At 45.8% G+C, this 18847-nt stretch overlaps 1 pseudogene; it reads right to left on the reverse strand.

Moving 5' to 3' along the window:
- LOC135545181 (spondin-2-like) overlaps positions 1-18847 on the reverse strand; it is a 32571-nt pseudogene continuing 13724 nt past the window's right edge.

Genomic DNA, 18847 nt, shown 5'->3' on the forward strand with positions numbered 1-18847 from the left:
AGAAATCAAAGGAAACAGACATTTCTATTTACTGAAAACTCCTCCATTTGTATTTATTTCATCATGAGTTACACAAGACACAACATAACATACAGTATATACAAAATGTGTCCTACAAATTAAAAGAGTGAACAGATATAACTGCAAAAACAAAACCTGTATCCCTTTTTCTTTTATAAAACTGTCCCTCTCTTGGCTAGGGTTTCTGACATGGGTTTCTGACATGGGGTACTGGGCTATAGTTAGCCTTCAGTTGTGTCTTGTGAAAAGGGTATTTATAAACCTGTCTGTGTGGTTGTTGAATGATAGCTGTGCGCTGAGCTGAGCATCATGTAAGATTCCCATATAAATCAATGCCCCAGGTTCCACAAAGTAAGAGAGTATTATTTATGTGCAAGGACATACTCTACATAGCTGTGTCTCTCTTATGTCCACTGATAATGGCATTGTTCTCTTTTGCCATGTGGGTGCTTGTCATCGATCAACAACAGTGTTTCTAAATACATGTCCTCAAGGAAAAGTATTAGAGGACTGGTTTGACTTTAGATTGACTTTCGTACTCTATACCAAGACCACATCAAAAAGTAAACTCCATTTAATACAAAACTGGCATTCTGCAGTGATAGAGTCCCTTGCTTGCATTATTGTGGTCTGTTTGTGGTGTAGCATAATTCTCAGAGTCCGGCAATGTGTATGAGTCCCAGTGTTAACTTGGAGATGGGCATGGGAGTCGCTCCAACTAGAAATTCCCCCTGTTCTAGGATCAGCTTACCGTTCCCAACCAAATTCTAACCTTACTGGACTGAACCTGAAAGGCTTTAGATCGGTGTCCAGGGGCAACTTCACCCTACTCTGTCAGGGGTCACTGGGGCTTCAGGCATTTGTGTGCCGTGCACTCGGTCTGCTCCTCCATCTCAGGACAGGGGGCTCCAGCGTTAGCTGGCCACAGGAGGATGTAGCGGGTACGGTGGCGGACCCCTCTACTGGAGCAGGGCCCCAGACACAGACCCCAAGATGACCACAGAGACACCTCACAATCCAAAGGTGTCTCTGAGAGGTGGATAGAGAGAGAGAGAGAGAGAGAGAGAATGTAGTGAATTAATAGCGCATAAATACACTGAATTGTGATAAACAGAGTGAGAGAAAGAGAGAGATTTGAAAGAGGCATGCACACGACTGTGTCCATGTCAACCTACCTGAGAAGCGTTGAGGGTGGATAGGGTGAGGCAGAATGTGATTGGACATGGGAGTTTGACGGGAGGATGAACGTCTCTGTCTGGTTAGCCGTATGGAGGCTATGGGCGGCAGCTCTGTGAGACGGGGGTAGTAGAAGGAGTTGGCTGGGTGCTTGGGCATCTGGGAAGTAATCTGGAGGGGGACAACAGCACATAGAAAACTGTCAACAACAAACTCTAAAACACAAAATAAAATCAGATTATTACCAGTACTCATTAATAATTCAAAGCTGTGTGCTTGAACTGTGACATTATGTTAGTGGGAAAACTAAATTAGGCCTACACTTTCAAGTCTTTCATATTGGGGTAATGTTAGCAGCATACCTACATAAAAGGGGGTGGGCCGCTTCCCCGAAACAGGCTATGTTTGGTCTATTTAAAGCCTAGTCATTACAGAGGAAGGGGTAACCTCCATGGCCCTCTTTCCCCCTCAGGTGAAAGTGAAAAGAGGGGCGAAGTCATCTATCTCACCCGTGTGATGTTTTCCTGGGGGACAGTGGGGTAGTTGGGAGAGGAGAAAGTGAAGCCGCTGTCCGTTCCTGCATCAAAGGGTTGAAGGTCAAGGGTCACTTCCTGTTTCCACTTGCCGCCTTCACAGAGGTTGAGACTGTCCACCCCCACGAACCAATCAGGGCTGGGGATCACTTTCACCATCAGAGAGAGCTGTGTCCATAGAGGGAGGGAAGGAGTGGGAGAGTGGGAATGAGAGAGTTTAGTTCCAGTACACTATTCAGATCCTGTTTGTGTAATATTGGCTGTGCTAATAAGACAGGGTTATAGCTGATGCTAACACACACATGGGTGGACAAAATTGGTCCGAGTTGTGTAAAAGCCTGAAGTGTGTCCGCTGTTTCCTGTATGAGGTTAAATGTCCGCTATTCAGGGCTCTAGGCAGGGCTGGGACAAGATTGGGTGGGGTGGACAGGCTTGGGTAGGGGAGGATGGATGGGCTTGGATGGGATAGTGTGGCACCTATATACCGCCTAGTATATAGGTCCTGGAAGGGCCTCCCGAGTTGGGCAGTGGTCAAAGGCTGTGCCACTAGAGATTCTGGGTTCGAGTCCAGGATCTGTCGCAGCCTGGCCCACACCGGGAGCCCCATGGGGCAGCGCACAATTGACCCAGTGTCGCCCGGGTGGGATGTCCTTGACCCATCGCACACAAGCGACTCCTGTTGCGGACACGGTCGCCAGGTGTATGATGTTTCCTCCAACACATTAGTGCGGCTGGCTTCCGGGTTAAGTGGGCATTGTGTCAAGAAGCTGTGCAGATTGGCTGGGTTGTTTTTCGGGGGACACACGTCTCTCGACCTTCACCTCTCCCGAGTCTATACGGGAATTGCAGCGATGAGACAAGACTGAAAAGAGACAAGACCAATTGGATACCATGAAAATGGGATAAAAATTATAAAATAGGTCCTGGATGTCAAGCTCGGCCCCAGTGATGCCGAGCAGTTGCCATACGAGGCGGATGCAACCAGTCAGGATTGTCATGACGTTGGCCTGGGGATAGGTTTATGACTGTCATAAATACCTCTTTCCCCCTTTTTCCTCTCTCTACTCTGCTGATGTTACATTTGCAAACCCCTTGGTTAACATAGAGATTCTGGGAACATCAGAAGGTGGGGGGAAATTAACTATATTCTGGTAATCCGACCAATTGAACATATGCGGTGGTACTTAATGAATATGATGTCAGTTCGGTTGTCATCTGAGACATTCTCATCAATGATAAGATGACATAAATTCTACAGTGGAAAGTCTACACATCAGAGTTATCGGATTCACGTGGAATCGTTGTTCAATTTAAATGTTTGAATATTAAATTATTTGTGATGGGATGAAATGTGATTTTAGCTTCTAAAATGTGAGATTTGGGTTTTCATAAGATAGGGCTTTCCTCATTCAGTGGCCCACCCCTGTGAAGGGACATGGGCTATAAAACTTTTCAAACACACCCTCCTCTCCCTTCCTATAAAAGCCCTTGATGACAACATAACCTCCTATTCCGAAGACGTGAGGACGACGGTCCGATGTCAGAATGGTTCAGATAATAACTACAGTACGAAGCCAACATCAGCGTGAGCTTTGGTTGCGAATGGTATGAACTTTGAACTCGTATTCACTGCAGAAGTGATACCTCCTCGCCGTTGAGTAAGCAACAGCATATGCAAACAAGGGTTAGGAAGGAACAGACAGAGTATCCCATCTACCACACAACGACGTTACTACAACGTATTCAATGTACCAGCAATTTACTAGGTCTTTAAGAGTTTATTCGGAATATAACAGCTCTATAAATATTATTAGTGGTGCCCGACTCTCTAGTTAATTACATTTACATGATTAGCTCAATCAGGTAATATTAATTATGGAGAAATTATTTTATAGAATAGCATGTCATATCACTTAATCCGGCATAACCAAAGACACGACAGGATGCTCTCAATGATGCACCTGTAGAACTTTTTAAGGGACCCATGCCAAATCTTTTCAGTCTCCTGAGGGGCATAAGGTGTTGTCGTGTTGATCAAATTTGATTTGAAGGCCAGAGATACTCACTGACACACACTGATACCTAATATTGACACTCCATCAAGGCATGATCTCCCCAGGGCCCACAGAAACCCAGGCCCCAGTCAAGAGAATGAAAAATCCCCAACCTCAACCCGCCCAAACCTGGCAGTACCAGAAGTTTAGGGGAAATATGCATGACTGTCCGATTTTCTCTGGAAGCACTAGGTCTGTAGAAATGCAGTGGTTTCCTCATGCAAAGTAGATCGGATTAGTTCTGGCTGCAGTAGGTTTACACATAATTTGTGCCTACCAACACGCACAGATCAGCAACATTGTATGTGTGTGTGTGTGTGTGTGTGTGTGTGTGTGTGTGTGTGTGTGTGTGTGTGTGTGTGTGTGTGTGTGTGTGTGAGCGTGCATTAGCCTACGTGTGTTTCTCTATGTGTATTTCCAGATGCGGACAATTTGATCTATCATTGTCAGTTCCACACAAAGGCTGACATCTCCATCCTCGTTCTCAGCCTTGTTGCCTGCTGATCTAAAAACAGATTGGCTAGACCAGCACAGACATCACAGTCAGACGCCAGCACAGATCAGAAAATGCCAGACAAGCGCTAGCCTTCAGTATGGGGCAGCCAGCACTGGAGGGGATGCTTTTCATGGAGGTTGTTTTTGCTCCAGGCAAAGACAGGCAGTGGAATTACTAATAAACAAAATGTTGGTCACCAGCACCTCACCTTCAGGAACTACCCACCCTCCACTCTCCCCCTCACTCCACACTTCTCATCCATCTCTTCCCCTTCTCTCCACTTGTCTCGCGCCCTCTCTCCACTTGTCTCGTGCCCTCTCTCCACTTGTCTCGCGCCCTCTCTCCACTTGTCTCGTGCCCTCTCTCCACTTGTCTTGTGCCCTCTCTCCACTTGTCTCGCGCCCTCTCTCCACTTGTCTCGTGCCCTCTCTCCACTTGTCTCGGGCCCTCTCTCCACTTGTATCGCGCCCTCTCTCCACTTGTATCGCGCCCTCTCTCCACTTGTATCGCGCTCTCTCTCCACTTGTCTCGCGCCCTCTCTCCACTTGTATCGCGCCCTCTCTCCACTTGTATCGCGCCCTCTCTCCACTTGTATCGCACCCTCTCTCCACTTGTATCGCACCCTCTCTCCACTTGTTTCGCACCCTCTCTCCACTTGTATCGCGCCCTCTCTCCACTTGTCTCGCGCCTTCTCTCCACTTGTCTTGCGCCCTCTCTGCACTTGTCTCGCGCCCGCTCTCCACTTGTCTCACGCATGCTCTCCACTTGTCTCGCGCCCTCTCTCCACTTGTCTCCACTTCAGTCCTCAACTAAGTGTGAGGGAGAGGAAAAACATACATCCACCAGAAGCAGACAGCAGCTCCAGGCAGCCCAGAACCCACCTAGCTGACTAGCATCCCTCCCAGTCCCAGCCCAGAACCCACCTAGCCTGGCTAGCATCCCTCCCAGTCCCAGCACCAGCACCAGCCTCAGTCCAGAACCCAACTAGCCTGGCTAGCATCCCTCCCAGTCCCAGCCCCAGCCTCAGCCTAGAACCCACCTAGCCTGGCTACCATCCCTCCCAGTCCCAGCCCCAGCCTAGAACCCACCTAGCCTGACTAGCATCCCTAATGGTCCCAGCCCAGAACCCACCTAGCCTGGCTAGCATCCCTCCCAGTCCCAGCCCAGAACCCACCTAGACTGGATAGCATCCCTCCCAGTCCCAGCCCAGAACCCACCTAGCCTGGCAAGCATCCCTCCCAGTCCCAGCTCCAGCCTCAGCCAGCCTGGAACCCACCTATCATGGATAGCATCCCTCCCAGTCCCAACCCCAGGCAGCCGAGAACCCACCTATTCTGGATAGCATCCCTCCCAGTCCCAACCCCAGGCACACTAGAACCCACCTATTCTGGATAGCATCCCTCCCAGTCCCAGCTAGCCTAGAACCCACCTATTCTGGATAGCATCCCTCCCAGTCCCAGACAGCCTAGAACCCACCTATTCTGGATAGCATCCCTCCCAGTCCCAGACAGCCTAGAACCCACCTATTCTGGATAGCATCCCTCCCAGTCCCAACCCCAGGCACACTAGAACCCACCTATTCTGGATAGCATCCCTCCCAGTCCCAGCTAGCCTAGAACCCACCTATTCTGGATAATCCCTCCCAGTCCCAACCCCAGACAGCCTAGAACCCACCTAATCTGGATAACATCCAGCCCAGGTCAGCCTAGAACCCACCTATTCTGGATAGCATCCCTCCCAGTCCCAGACAGCCTAGAACCCACCTATTCTGGATAGCATCCCTCCCAGTCCCAACCCCAGACAGCCTAGAACCCACCTAATCTGGATAACATCCCTCCCAGTCCCAGACAGCCTAGAACCCACCTATTCTGGATAGCATCCCTCCCAGTCCCAACCCCAGACAGCCTAGAACCCACCTAATCTGGATAACATCCCTCCCAGCCCTAGGCAGCCTAGAACCCACCTATTTTGGATAACATCCCTCCCAGTCCCAACTCCAGGCAGCCTAGAACCCACCTATTCTGGATAGCATCCCTCCCAGTCCCAACTAAGGGCAGCCTAGAACCCACCTATTCTGGATAACATCCCTCCCAGTCCCAACCCCAGGCAGCCTAGAACCCACCTATTCGGATAGCATCCCTCCCAGTCACAGTCTCATTCCTAGCTTCAGCCCAAGCCCCAGAATACCGCTCCAGTCCCAACCTAACATTGCAGCCTAAGCATCAGCCAGGGCCCTAAGTTCATCAGGGGAGACAGCAGACATAGACCAGGCAGGACGGATGAGGGAGTTTGTGGCCACAGGGCTGGATGCTAAACTTAGCCTGATTGGAACACTGGAAAAGACTAGCGAAGTGTTTGGTCAGGGAGGGTGGATTGAGTCAAGGGGTTTGCCTTTGGTGGGGCCGGGTCATGAGTTGACTATGGATTGAGTTGAGGAGTGTTTGTTGCTAAGATTTTGTGGTGGGAGCAGAGAGCAGAACAGAGTTGATAAAGTCATGGCGTGTCTGCATATTTAGAGAGAGAGAGGAACTGGACCTTGGAAAGGGTGGTGGAGAGGTTTATGGAAAGCAGTAAAGTGTGTGTAAATAGAGGTGTGTGTGCATGCGTACGTGTGTGTGTGTGTGCCTGTGCGTGTGTGTAGCATGCCTACCAGTGGGCTCCGTGGTTGCAGCAGCAGTTCTGTGGAGCTGTGCCCGATGCCAGTGGCGATGCCTGCTGTTCTGTACACGGCACCGACCACTCGTCTCTTCCTGGCATCCTTCGCCCCCTTCACCAGATCTACCGTCACCCCTACCTCAGCAAAGTTCTGCACCCCTATACTAGCCAGCGCCCCCTCCTGAAACAGCCGGTGCTGCTTATTATGGGTGATAGCTGTTGGGAGAGGACAGGGAGACAAGTTATTTTTTAATCCTGTGAAAATGCATCTCTCCTTCCTTAATGTCATCATTCTCTCATCTAGCATCAGCTCATCTCACTGCATTCAAGACCTTTATTTGCGGCTGGTAGCCTAGTGGTTACAGTGTTGGGTCAGTAACCGAAAGGATCGAATCCCCGAGCTGACAAGATAACAATCTGTCATTCTGCCCGTGAACAAGGCAGTTAACCCACTGTTCCTCATTGTAAATTGTCATTGTAAATAAGAATGTGGTCGGTCCTAGTTTAAAAAAAAGGTTAAATTAAAAAGAAATGTAAAAAAGGTTCTCATCCCAAGACCTTTACTCACAACAAGACCTTTACACACAACAAGACCTTTACTCACACCAAGTACTTTACTCACACCAAGACCTTTACTCACACCAAGACCTTTACTCACACCAAGACCTTTACTCACACCAAGACCTTTACACACACCAAGTCCTTTACACACACCAAGTCCTTTACACACACCAAGTCCTTTACTCACACCAAGACCTTTACTCACAACAAGACCTTTACTCACACCAAGTCCACTACACACACGAAGACCATTACTCACACCAAGACCTTTACACACACCAAGACCTTTACTCACACCAAGACCTTTACTCACACCAAGTCCTTTACTCACACCAAGACCTTTACTCACACCAAGACCTTTACTCACACCAAGTCCTTTACTCACACCAAGACCATTAATCACACCAAGACCTTTACTCACACCAAGACCTTTACTCACACCAAGACCTTTACTCACACCAAGACCTTTACTCACACCAAGACCTTTACTCACACCAAGTCCTTTACACAAACCAAGTCCTTTACACACACCAAGTCCTTTACACACACCAAGTCCTTTACTCACACCAAGTCCTTTACTCACACCAAGTCCTTGACTCACACCAATACCTTTACTCACACCAAGACCTTTACACACAACAAGTCCTTGACACACACCAAGACCTTCACACACCAAGTCCTTTACTCACACCAAGACCTTTACACACACCAAGTCCTTGACTCACACCAAGACCTTTACACACACCAAGTCCTTTACTCACACCAAGACCTTTACTCACACCAAGACCTTTACAAACACCAAGTCCTTGACTCACACCAAGACCTTTACTCACACCAAGACCTTTACTCACACCAAGACCTTTACTCACACCAAGTCCTTTACTCACACCAAGACCATTACTCACACCAAGACCTTTACTCACACCAAGACCTTTACTCACACCAAGACCTTTACTCACACCAAGACCTTTACTCACACCAAGACCTTTACTCACACCAAGACCTTTACTCACACCAAGACCTTTACTCACACCAAGTCCTTTACACACACCAAGTCCTTTACACACACCAAGTCCTTTACACACACCAAGTCCTTTACTCACACCAAGACCTTTACACACACCAAGTCCTTTACACACACCAAGACCTTTACTCACACCAAGTCCTTTACACACACCAAGACCTTTACTCACACCAAGTCCTTTACACACACCAAGTCCTTTAAACACACCAAGACCTTTACTCACACCAATACCTTTACTCACACCAAGTCCTTTACACACACCAAGACCTTTACTCACACCAAGACCTTTACTCACACCAAGTCCTTTACACACACCAAGACCATTACTCACACCAAGACCTTTACACACACCAAGACCTTTACACACACCAAGACCTTTACTCACACCAAGACCATTACTCACACCAAGACCTTTACTCACACCAAGTCCTTTACTCACACCAAGACCTTTACTCACACCAAGTCCTTTACTCACACCAAGACCATTACTCACACCAAGACCTTTACTCACACCAAGACCTTTACTCACACCAAGACCTTTACTCACACCAAGCCCTTTACTCACACCAAGACCTTTACTCACACCAAGTCCTTTACACACACCAAGTCCTTTACTCACACCAAGTCCTTTACTCACACCAAGACCTTTACTCACACCAAGTCCTTTACACACACCAAGTCCTTTACTCACACCAAGACCTTTACTCACACCAAGACCTTTACTCACACCAAGTCCTTTACTCACACCAAGACCTTTACTCACACCAAGTCCTTTACACACACCAAGACCTTTACAAACACCAAGTCCTTGACTCACACCAAGTCCTTGACTCACACCAAGTCCTTGACTCACACCAATACCTTTACTCACACCAAGACCTTTACACACACCAAGTCCTTGACTCACACCAAGACCTTCACACACCAAGTCCTTTACTCACACCAAGACCTTTACACACACCAAGTCCTTGACTCACACCAAGACCTTTACACACACCAAGTCCTTTACTCACACCAAGACCTTTACTCACACCAAGACCTTTACAAACACCAAGTCCTTGACTCACACCAAGTCCTTGACTCACACCAATACCTTGACTCACACCAATACCTTGACTCACACCAATACCTTGACTCACACCAAGACCTTGACTCACACTAAGACCTTTACACACACCAAGTCCTTTACTCACACCAAGATCTTAACAAACACCAAGTCCTTTACACACACCAATTCCTTTAATAATACTAAGACCAAGACCTTTACTAATACAAAGACACCACACCAAGACCTTTACTCACACCAAGACCTTTACTAATACTAAGACCTTTACTAATACTAAGACCTTTACTCACACCAAGACCTTTACTAATACTAAGACCTTTACTCACACCAAGACCTTTACTCACACCAAGACCTTTACTCACACCAAGACCATTACTCACACCAAGACCTTTACTCACACCAAGACCTTTACTCACACCAAGATCTTTACACACACCAAGACCTTTACTCACATCAACACCTTTACTCACACCAAGACCTTTACTCACACCAAGACCTTTACTCACACCAAGATCTTTACTCACACCAAGATCTTTACTCATACCTCACCCCAAGACCTTTACTCACACCAAGACCTTTACTCACACCAAGACATTTACTCACACCAAGATCTTTACTCACACCAAGACATTTACTCACACCAAGACATTTACTCACACCAATACCTTTACTAATACTAAGTCCTTTACTCACACCAAGACCTTTACTCACAACTCACACCAAGACCTTTACTCACACCAAGACCTTTACTCACACCAAGATCTTTACTCACACCAAGACCTTTACTACATCAACACCTTTACTCACACCAAGACCTTTACTCACACCAAGACCTTTACTCACACCAAGATCTTTACTCACACCAAGATCTTTACTCATACCTCACCCCAAGACCTTTACTCACACCAAGACCTTTACTCACACCAAGATCTTTACTCACACCAAGATCTTTACTCACACCAAGACATTTACTCACACCAAGACATTTACTCACACCAATACCTTTACTAATACTAAGTCCTTTACTCACACCAAGACCTTTACTCACACCTCACACCAAGACCTTTACTCACACGAAGACCTTTACTCACACCAAGTCCTTTACTCACACCAAGACCTTTACTCACACCAAGACCTTTACACACACCAAGTCCTTTACTCACACCAAGACCTTTACTCACACCAAGTCCTTGACTCACACCAATACCTTGACTCACACCAATACCTTTACACACACCAAGTCCTTTACTCACACCAATACCTTTACTCACACCAAGACCTTTACTCACACCAAGACCTTGACTCACACTAAGACCTTTACACACACCAAGTCCTTTACTCACACCAAGATCTTAACAAACACCAAGTCCTTTACACACACCAATTCCTTTAATAATACTAAGACCGTTACTAATAACACGACCTTTACTAATACAAAGACCGTTACTCACACCAAGACCTTTACTCACACCAAGACCTTTACTAATACTAAGACCTTTACTAATACTAAGACCTTTACTCACACCAAGACCTTTACTAATACTAAGACCTTTACTCACACCAAGACCTTTACTCACACCAAGACCTTTACTCACACCAAGACCATTACTCACACCAAGACCTTTACTCACACCAAGACCTTTACTCACACCAAGATCTTTACTCACACCAAGACCTTTACTCACATCAACACCTTTACTCACACCAAGACCTTTACTCACACCAAGACCTTTACTCACACCAAGATCTTTACTCACACCAAGATCTTTACTCATACCTCACCCCAAGACCTTTACTCACACCAAGACCTTTACTCACACCAAGACATTTACTCACAACAAGATCTTTACTCACACCAAGACATTTACTCACACCAAGACATTTACTCACACCAATACCTTTACTAATACTAAGTCCTTTACTCACACCAAGACCTTTACTCACAACTCACACCAAGACCTTTACTCACACCAAGACCTTTACTCACACCAAGATCTTTACTCACACCAAGACCTTTACTCACATCAACACCTTTACTCACACCAAGACCTTTACTCACACCAAGACCTTTACTCACACCAAGATCTTTACTCACACCAAGATCTTTACTCATACCTCACCCCAAGACCTTTACTCACACCAAGACCTTTACTCACACCAAGATCTTTACTCACACCAAGACATTTACTCACACCAATACCTTTACTAATACTAAGTCCTTTACTCACACCAAGACCTTTACTCACACCTCACACCAAGACCTTTACTCACACCAAGACCTTTACTCACACCAAGTCCTTTACTCACACCAAGACCTTTACTCACACCAAGACCTTTACACACACCAAGTCCTTTACTCACACCAAGACCTTTACTCACACCAAGTCCTTGACTCACACCAATACCTTGACTCACACCAATACCTTTACACACACCAAGTCCTTTACTCACACCAATACCTTTACACACACCAAGACCTTTACACACACCAAGTCCTTGACTCACACCAAGACATTTACTCACACCTCACACCAAGACCTTTACTCACACCAAGACCTTTACTCACACCTCAAACCAAGACCTTTACTCACACCAACATCTTTACTCACACCAAGACCTTTACTCACACCAAGACGTTTACTCATACCTCACCCCAAGACCTTTACTCACACCAAGACCTTTACTCACACCAAGACATTTACTCACACCAATACCTTTACTCACACCAAGACCTTTACTCACACCAAGACCTTTACACACACCAAGACCTTTACACACACCAAGACCTTTACTAATTTACTAAGACCTTTACTACATACAAGACCTTTACTCACACCAAGACCTTTACTAATACTAAGACCTTTACTCACACCAAGACCTTTACTCACACCAAGACCTTTACTCACACCAAGACCATTACTCACACCAAGACCTTTACTCACACCAAGACCTTTACTCACACCAAGATCTTTACTCACACCAAGACCTTTACTCACATCAACACCTTTACTCACACCAAGACCTTTACTCACACCAAGACCTTTACTCACACCAAGATCTTTACTCACACCAAGATCTTTACTCATACCTCACCCCAAGACCTTTACTCACACCAAGACCTTTACTCACACCAAGACATTTACTCACACCAAGATCTTTACTCACACCAAGACATTTACTCACACCAAGACATTTACTCACACCAATACCTTTACTAATACTAAGTCCTTTACTCACACCAAGACCTTTACTCACAACTCACACCAAGACCTTTACTCACACCAAGACCTTTACTCACACCAAGATCTTTACTCACACCAAGACCTTTACTCACATCAACACCTTTACTCACACCAAGACCTTTACTCACACCAAGACCTTTACTCACACCAAGATCTTTACTCACACCAAGATCTTTACTCATACCTCACCCCAAGACCTTTACTCACACCAAGACCTTTACTCACACCAAGATCTTTACTCACACCAAGATCTTTACTCACACCAAGACATTTACTCACACCAAGACATTTACTCACACCAATACCTTTACTAATACTAAGTCCTTTACTCACACCAAGACCTTTACTCACACCTCACACCAAGACCTTTACTCACACCAAGACCTTTACTCACACCAAGACCTTTACACACACCAAGTCCTTTACTCACACCAAGACCTTTACTCACACCAAGTCCTTGACTTTACACACCAAGTACCTTGACTCACACCAATACCTTTACACAATACCTTTACACACACCAAGTCCTTTACTCACACCAATACCTTTACACACACCAAGACCTTTACACACACCAAGTCCTTGACTCACACCAAGACATTTACTCACACCTCACACCAAGACCTTTACTCACACCAAGACCTCACACCAAGACCTTTACTCACACCAACATCTTTACTCACACCAAGACCTTTACTCACACCAAGACGTTTACTCATACTTTTACTCACACCAAGACCTTTACTCACACCAAGACATTTACTCACACCAAGACCTTTACTCACACCAAGACCTTTACTCACACCAAGACCTTTTACTCACACCAAGACCTTTACAAGACATTTTACTCACACCAAGACATTTACTCACACCAATACCTTTACTCACACCAAGACCTTTACTCACACCAAGACCTTTACAAGACCCTTTACACACACCAAGACCTTTACACACACCAAGACCTTTACTCACACCAAGACCTTTACTCACACCAAGACCTTTACTCACACCAAGACCTTTACTCACACCAAGACCACTCACACCAAGTCCTTGACTCACACCAAGACCTTTACTCACATCAAGTCCTTTACTCACACCAAGACCTTTACTCACACCAAGACCTTTACTCACACCAACATCTTTACTCACACCAAGACCTTTACTCACACCAAGACGTTTACTCATACATCACCCCAAGACGTTTACTCACACCAAGACCTTTACTCACACCAAGACATTTACTCACACCAAGACATTTACTCACACCAATACCTTTACTAATACTAAGTCCTTTACTCACACCAAGACCTTTACTCACACCTCACACCAAGACCTTTACTCACACCAAGACCTTTACTCACACCAAGATCTTTACTCACACCAAGACCTTTACTCACATCAACACCTTTACTCACACCAAGACCTTTACTCACACCAAGACCTTTACTCACACCAAGATCTTTACTCACACCAAGATCTTTACTCATACCTCACCCCAAGACCTTTACTCACACCAAGACCTTTACTCACACCAAGATCTTTACTCACACCAAGATCTTTACTCACACCAAGACATTTACTCACACCAAGACATTTACTCACACCAATACCTTTACTAATACTAAGTCCTTTACTCACACCAAGACCTTTACTCACACCTCACACAAAGACCTTTACTCACACCAAGACCTTTACTCACACCAAGACCTTTACACACACCAAGTCCTTTACTCACACCAAGACCTTTACTCACACCAAGTCCTTGACTCACACCAATACCTTGACTCACACCAATACCTTTACACACACCAAGTCCTTTACTCACACCAATACCTTTACACACACCAAGACCTTTACACACACCAAGTCCTTGACTCACACCAAGACATTTACTCACACCTCACACCAAGACCTTTACTCACACCTCACACCAAGACCTTTACTCACACCAACATCTTTACTCACACCAAGACCTTTACTCACACCAAGACGTTTACTCATACCTCACCCCAAGACCTTTACTCACACCAAGACCTTTACTCACACCAAGACCTTTACTCACACCAAGACCTTTACTCACACCAAGACCTTTACTCACACCAAGACATTTACTCACACCAAGACCTTTACTCACACCAAGACCTTTACACACACCAAGTCCTTTACACACACCAAGACCTTTACACACACCAAGACCTTTACTCACACCAAGACCTTTACTCACACCAAGACCTTTACTCACACCTCACACCAAGACCTTTACTCACACCAACATCTTTACTCACACCAAGACCTTTACTCACACCAAGACGTTTACTCATACCTCACCCCAAGACCTTTACTCACACCAAGACCTTTACTCACACCAAGACATTTACTCACACCAATACCTTGACTCACACCAAGACCTTTACTCACACCAAGACCTTTACACACACCAAGTCCTTTACACACACCAAGACCTTTACACACACCAAGACCTTTACTCACACCAAGACCTTTACTCACACCAAGACCTTTACTCACACCAAGATCTTTACTCACACCAAGACCACTCACACCAAGTCCTTGACTCACACAAGACCTTTACACACACCAAGTCCTTTACTCACACCAAGACCTTTACTCACACCTCACACCAAGACCTTTACTCACACCAACATCTTTACTCACACCAAGACCTTTACTCACACCAAGACGTTTACTCATACCTCACCCCAAGACCTTTACTCACACCAAGACCTTTACTCACACCAAGACATTTACTCACACCAATACCTTTACTCACACCAAGACCTTTACTCACACCAAGACCTTTACACACACCAAGTCCTTTACACACACCAAGACCTTTACACACACCAAGACCTTTACTCACACCAAGACCTTTACTCACACCAAGACCTTTACTCACACCAAGTTCTTTACACACACCAAGACCACTCACACCAAGTCCTTGACTCACACCAAGACCTTTACACACACCAAGTCCTTGACTCACACCAAGATCTTTACTCACACCTCACACCAAGACCTTTACTCACACCAAGACCTTTACTCACACCAAGACCTTTACTCACACCAAGACCTTTACTCACACCAAGACCTTTACTCACACCAAGACCTTTACTCACACCAAGTTCTTTACACACACCAAGACCACTCACACCAAGTCCTTGACTCACACCAAGACCTTTACACACACCAAGTCCTTGACTCACACCAAGTCCTTTACTCACACCAAGACCTTTACTCACACCAAGACCTTTACACACACCAAGACCTTTACTCACACCAAGACCTTTACTCACACCAAGACCTTTACTCACACCAAGTCCTTTACTCACACCAAGACCTTTACTCACACCAAGACCTTTACTCACACAAGACCTTTACACACACCAAGACCTTTACTCACACCAAGACCTTTACTCACACCAAGACCTTTACTCACACCAAGACCTTTACTCACACCAAGACCTTTACTCACACCAAGACCTTTACTCACACCAAGACCTTTACTCACACCAAGACCTTTACTCACACCAAGACCTTTACTCACACCAAGACCTTTACTCACACCAAGACCTTTACTCACACCAAGACCTTTACTCACACCAAGTCCTTTACTCACACCAAGACCTTTACTCACACCAAGACCTTTACTCACACCAAGACCTTTACTCACACCAAGACCATTACTCACACCAAGACCTTTAAAGACCTTTACTCACACCAAGACCTTTACTCACACCAAGTCCTTTACTCACACCAAGTCCTTTACTCACACCAAGTCCTTTACTCACACCAAGACCTTTACTCACACCAAGACCTTTACTCACACCTCACACCAAGACCCTTACTCACACCAAGACCATTACTCACACCAAGAAATTTACTCACACCATGACCTTTACTCACACCAAGACCTTTACTCACACCAATACCTTTACTCACACCTCACACCAAGACCTTTACTCACACCAACACCATTACTCACACCAAGACATTTACTCACACCAAGACATTTACTCACACCTCACACCAAGACCTTTCCTCACACCATGACCTTTACTCACACCAAGACCTTTACTCACACCAAGACCTTTACTCACACCAAGACCTATACTCACACCAACACCTTTACACACACCAAGGTTTTGACTCACACCAAGACCTTGACTCACACTAAGACCTTTACACACACCAAGTCCTTTACTCACACCAAGACCTTAACACACACCAAGTCCTTTACACACACCAATTCCTTTAATAAATCTAAGACCGTTACTAATAACAAGACCTTTACTAATACAAAGACTGTTACTCACACCAAGACCTTTACTCACACCAAGACCTTTACTCACACCAAGACCTTTACTCACACCAAGACCTTTACTCACACCAAGACCTTTACTCACACCAAGACCTTTACTCACACCAAGACCTTTACTCACACAAAGACCTTTACTCACACAAAGACCTTTACTCACACCAAGACCTTTACTCACACCAAGATCTTTACTAACACCAAGACCTTTACTCACATCAAGACCTTTACTCACACAAAGACCTTTACTCACACCAAGACCTTTACTCACACCAAGATCTTTACTCACACCAAGTCTTTACTCACACCAAGATCTTTACTCACACCAAGACATTTACTCACACCAAGACCTTTACTAACACCAAGACCTTTACTCACACCAAGACATTTACTCACACCAAGACCTTTACTCACACCAAGACCTTTACTCACACCAAGACATTTACTCACACCAAGATCTTTACTCACCAAGACCTTTACTCACACCAACCAAGACCTTTACTCACACCAAGACCTTTACTCACACCAAGACCTTTACTCACACCAACATCTTTACTCACACCAAGACCTTTACTCACACCAAGACCTTTACTCACACCAAGACCTTTACTAATACTAAGATCTTTACACCCCCCTATCTGATATCTTACAGTCCCACTGTTTTCCTTACTTTGGGATGGATGGTTGCCTTTGTTATCTCAATGCCCTTAAGAACTGATGTTCTTATGTTCTTTGTCCCGTCACTTCCCATTATAAGCCACATGTGACCTGACCCAGGATCAGTTGTTATTTGGCTTTCAGAGGGTCAGCAACCACAGTCTCAGTCTGTCTCATTACATCTCTGCCTTACCTCACTAGACGCACACACGTAAACACACACTCCAGATGCACCCAAAAAACACACATGATCCTGTTTCTCCTCAACCGCCGTCACTTACACACTTAATTTAATTTCCATAGTAACAGGTTTCCTACAAGCATCAAGTCCCTGAAACCCAATAATAACATGTCACATTTCAAATTATTCCTGCAAATAAATGATCCCCCTCCTCAACTCCCAGACCCCTAATGGGTCATGGTTTTCTTCTCCAGCTGTAACAAACTCCATTCATTGGCCCCTCTGACTAATGACTCTCTTGTATAACTTTCTTCCCTGGGCCCCATGTCCCTGACTACTGGTGGCCTCCAGTCTAAAGTCATCAGAGACGTGTCCATGTCCCCAGGGCCTACAGCATGTGCAAGGTTACTGTCTCTATATGCAGAAACAGGCCATCCCCCTCTGGCAGGCTGACAGGGCATGGCTGGTAGTTCTGGAAGCCAGACAAACCAACGGCGGCCACAGACAGTGATGCAGAGAGTCTGGCGCACACACATCTCTGGCACACGCATCTGCCATCCATCCTCGCTGGTAAGGCAGGGCAGCAGAGCCAAGTAGATCCTGATCCCCCTTTCCCCCCTCCCTGAGTGAGGTAAGATATCTGACCCCAACACACCCTAAAAAACATCTTAGCACTCATATGCCTCCAGGACGCCAGCAGCCCCCAGATGGAGAGAAAAGGAGAGAGGGACAGAAGGAGAGAGAGAGTAGGGGGAAGAGACAGAAGGAGAGACAGAAGGAGAGAGAGAGTAGGGGGAAGAGACAGAAGGAGAAAGAAGGAGAGACAGATGGAGAGAGTAGGGGGAAGAGAC

Source organism: Oncorhynchus masou, chromosome 9, assembly GCF_036934945.1.
Source record: "Oncorhynchus masou masou isolate Uvic2021 chromosome 9, UVic_Omas_1.1, whole genome shotgun sequence".
Classification (NCBI taxonomy): domain Eukaryota; kingdom Metazoa; phylum Chordata; class Actinopteri; order Salmoniformes; family Salmonidae; genus Oncorhynchus; species Oncorhynchus masou.